Below are 4,753 nucleotides of genomic sequence, written 5' to 3' on the forward strand. Positions count from 1 at the left end.
TCCTGAACCATGAAATGACACTTTTCCCAGTTTAACACAAGGTCAGTATCTGCACATCGCTGCAAAACTTTAGAAAGGTTAGCCAAGCATATGTCAAATGAAGATCTATAAACAGAAAAATCGTCCATAAAAACCTCCATTATGTCTTCGATGAAATCTGAGAAGATTGCCATCATGCACCTTTGAAAAGTGGCTGGTGCATTACACAACCCAAATGGCATCCTTCTATAAGCAAAGGTTCCATATGGACAAGTAAAAGTGGTTTTCTCTTGATCATTTGGATGGATAGGGATTTGAAAAAAACCTGAATATCCATCTAAATAGCAAAAGTAAGAATGCCTAGCTAGTCTTTCCAACATTTGATCAATGAAGGGAAGTGGAAAATGATCTTTTCTAGTGGCAACATTTACTTTTCTGTAATCTATGCACATTCGCCAACTAGTCAACATTACGGTGGGAATTAATTCATTATTTTCATTTTTGACCACCGTCATTCCACCTTTTTGGAACAACATGTCTTGGGCTCACCCAAATCTTATGCGAGATGGGATATATGATTCCTGCATCAAGCAACTTCAAAATTTCCTTTTTAACAACTTCTTTCATATTTGGGTTTAACCTCCTCTGATGTTCAATAGATGGTTTACAATTTTCTTCCAAACTGATTCTGTGCATGCAAAAGTGTGGGCTTATTCCCTTAATGTCATCTATGGTGTATCCCAAAACTTTCCTAAATTGCCTCAACACTCTTAACAACTTATCAGCCTCTAAAGTACTCAAATTTGCATTTACAATTCTTTGGATAAGTGTTATTGGTGCCAAGAAATTCATACACAGTGAGAAGGAAGTTGCTTAAGTTCTACCTTAGGTGCATCTTCTTCCTTGAATGATGGTTGCTTAAATTCGACTTTTTCCTTTTGTGTGAGTTGAAAAACTGGAGCAGAAATGAATGGTGGACTTCCCTCTAAGTGTTGAGCATATGCAGCTACATGAGGGTTGTCATAGTCTATGCCTCCTCCATGAACCAAACAATTTTCAAGTGGATCTTCTGGATATTTCTTTCTGAAGTGTTCTTCAACCAGCTCATCAATAATATCAACTCTCAAGCAAGTATCAGCTTCAGAATGATGCTTTTTCATAGTGTTATTAATATTGAAAACCAATTGCTCTTCACCAACCCTAAGAGTCAGCTTTTCTCCCTTAACATCAATCAATGCTCCTATTTGTAGCTAGAAAGGGTCTTCCCAAGATGATTGGGATATTAGAATCTTCCTCCATGTCCAAGATGACAAAGTCAACAGGTATATAGAACTTTCCAACCTTCAGAGGCACATTCTCCAAAATCCCTTCAGGATACTTAATTGACCTGTCAGCTAACTGAAGAGAAATGTGGGTTGGTTTAAGATCTCCCATATTGAGCTTCTCATAAATGGAAAGGGGCATAAGGCTAACACTAGCCCCTAAATCACATAAAGCTTTTGTAGAACATGATTCCCCTATGTGGCATGGAATTGAAAAACTCCCTGGATCCTTGAGCTTTGAGGGAAGTTTCCTTTGAAGGATAGCACTACATTCTTCTGTCAAAGCTACAGTCTCATGGTCTTCAAGTTTCCTCTTGTTTGAAAGAATTTCTTTCAAGAATTTTGCATAAAAGGGCATTTGTGAAAGAGCATCAACAAAAGGCACATTTATGTAAAGTTTCTTCAAAACCTCTAAGAACTTCCCAAACTGCCTATCAAGCTTGGCTTTGTGAAATCTTTGTGGGAAGGGAAGTTGTGGCTTGTAGGGATCAGGAGGTATATACTTCTCTTCCTTCTCTTCAATTTCCTCTTTACATTTTTCTGCACTCTCTTGTTTTTCACTCTCATCAGTATTTTTCTCATTTTCTCTCTTCTCATCATTTTCACTCTTCTCGTGTTTTTCACTCCCATCATTATTTACAACTTTTCCACTTCTTAAAGTAATAGCTTGACATTGCTCTCTTGGGTTTTCTGGTTGACTTGGAAGTTTTCCAAAAGATTTAGCACCTGAGGAAGATGCTTGTTGTGCAATCTGATTTTCTAGCATTCTGTTATGTGTTTGCATCTGTTCCAGCCTTGCTTTCATCTCTCTCATCTCCTCATCATGCTTATTTTGGTTAGCAAGAATCTGTTGCAATAAAGCTTCAGTGGTGGAATTTCGTTCTTGCTGTTTTGGTGGAGGGTTCATATTTTTCTGCTGAAAATTAGGCAATGGTTGCCTATTTTGCTGATATGGAACTCCTTGTTGCTGTTGTGGTTGAAAATTCTGATTTTGAACTTGATTTTGCTGATTTCCCCATGAAAAGTTGGGATGATTCCTCCAATTTGGATTGTAAGTTTGAGAATAAGGATTCCCCATTTGCTTGTTTCCATAATTACCAACATATGCTGCTTGTTCTCCATAATCTACTCCACAGCTGGTAGTTTCCTCTGCATAAGCCACTTGTTGTGAAGTTCCAGCTGATGATGATGAACTAACCAACATACTCAAATCTTCCATCTTCTTAGCTAGGACATTTGTAAGTGCATCAAATTTTGCATTAATCATGTTGAACGGATCAAGATCATACATTCCAGCAGCTTGCCTCTTTTGAGTTGGAGCTGGTCCTCTTGGACTACTCCAAAGATGAGTATTCTTTGCAATTTTCTCCAATAGCTCATAAGCTTCATCTTCATGCTTCATAATAAATTCTCCTCCTGTTTGAGCATCAATAATTCCTCTGATTGCAGGAGTAACATTTGTGTAAAAATTCTGGTTTATCATCCATTTCGGAATGGCATGATGTGGGCATAATCTCTCTAACTCCTTCCATCTCATCCATGACTCATAAAGAGTTTCATCTTCTCTTGGTCTGAAAGCTGTCATTTGATTCCTCAACTCTTGAGTTTTTCCAGGTGAAAAATATTGTGCAAGAAATGCATCAGTGAGCTGCTCCCAATTTGTAATGGAGTTGTGAGGTAAATAATCAAGCCAATCCAATGCTCTATCTTTCAAAGAGAATGGGAATAGCTTCAATCTTGCTGCATCATCAGACACTCCAGGTTGTTTTTGCATGTCGCAAATCATAGCAAACTTCTTCAGATGTGTATGTGGATTTTCAGAAGGATGTCCTCCAAATTGAGAATTCTGAATCATTTGAAGAACTCCAAAATCCATCTTGTAGCTATTTGCATCAATTCTTGGTCTTGCTATACTCTCTCTCAAGTCATCAAAACGAGAAAAAGCATGATCCATCATACTTCCCCTAGGCACGTTAGCATTAACAACTTCTTCCCCTTGGGCTTCATTTTCATTGTTTTGACCATTTCCAGCATTACCAACACCAATTCTAATTCTTTCATCAGCCATGTCTGCTTCAAATTCAGTTTCTCTCAAAGCTTCTTTCCTTCTTCTGGTTTCTTTCTTGTTGGCTTTACAAAATTTCTCAATTTCAGGATTGAAAAATAAGGATGTATCACTTGTGCTTCTAGCTCTTCTCATAAAAGATTAAAAGTACCTGAAAAAGAACAAACAAACACAAAATGAAAAGATAACAAAAATAAAACTAAAAATAGCTAAAATAATCAAGAATTCAATCTTAAACAAACAACTCCCCGGCAACGGCGCCAAAAACTTGATGCGTCCCAACCGCAAGTGCACGGGTCGTACAAGTAGTATAGAAAAGATATCGATCCCACGAGGAGTTATGTTAATGATTGAATTTTTGATATAAAAAGTTGAGTAAATTGAAATATTTATGAAATTAAAGTAATGAATTGATGGGTATTGAGAATGTGAAATCTATGTATGCAAAATTAATAATCTATTCAACAATGTATTAATTAAACTAAAATTGCATCAAATTGAAAGAAGCAAGTTCAAGTATGGCAATATTCAAAATGGCAAGCAATTAAATTCAATAGAAAATTAACAATGGTAAAAAGGCGATTCCGGAGTTCGGGATTTCATATTTGAGCTACTTTGGGATTTTAAATCGGTTATCCAATTTTGTGAAACTAATGGTTTTAAGGAGATTAACTCTTAAATCCTTTGAATTCCCTTTCGAGTGAGACAAAGAGTGCCTTAATCAATCTAATCCTACTTTCGTGGAGTTAGAATTAATTAAGACCCATTAAGTTCTTTAATTAATCTGTGAATCCTCTTAATCCTTAGTCTATTTCTAGATCTAAGTTAATTAAGTCCAATTCCTTGATTATCTATCACAAGGCCTTCTCCTTTCGGTGCTTCAACCATGGATTAAGAACATTACTTAATGGGATCCTACACTAAGCACACAAGAAATGAATAAAACTCATTAAGACCACAAAATATGGATTACCCAATCAAAATCCACAAAATATCTCAAATATTACAACCCTTACTCCAGAATCAAAATAAAACTACTCACTATCCATAATGCTTACAAGATATATTGAGTTTAAATGGAAATAAAGCTTTAATCTAAGCTAAGGAATAAGAAATTAAACACTAGAAATGTAGAAAAATATAACCGAAGAAATAAATATGCAAAAATTGGTTGAAAAAGCTGTGGAAGGTGAAAGTGTCTCCTCCAATTCTGCCTTTCTTCTCCTTTCCTTTTCTGCTCCCTTTTTCTCTCCCCTCTAAAATGGGAAAATGAGACTATTTATAGCATTTTTCTGACATGGAGCCCTAAAATGGTATGTTCTAGGAGGAATTATCTGAGGAATCTTACACTTGACTCATTAATGAACTCTTTATGGGATCGCATAAG

At 36.2% G+C, this 4,753-nt stretch overlaps 1 non-coding gene across 1 annotated transcript; it reads left to right on the top strand.

The window, feature by feature from the left end:
* Nucleotides 1-2,794: 2,794 nt before the first annotated feature.
* LOC131178900 (small nucleolar RNA R71) lies at nucleotides 2,795-2,902 on the top strand. The gene has a single exon (XR_009147908.1). It is a non-coding gene; the product is annotated as a small nucleolar RNA R71 (small nucleolar RNA).
* The last annotated feature ends 1,851 nt before the right edge of the window (nucleotides 2,903-4,753 follow it).

Source organism: Hevea brasiliensis, chromosome 3 (genome assembly GCF_030052815.1).
Source record: "Hevea brasiliensis isolate MT/VB/25A 57/8 chromosome 3, ASM3005281v1, whole genome shotgun sequence".
Lineage (NCBI taxonomy): Eukaryota > Viridiplantae > Streptophyta > Magnoliopsida > Malpighiales > Euphorbiaceae > Hevea > Hevea brasiliensis.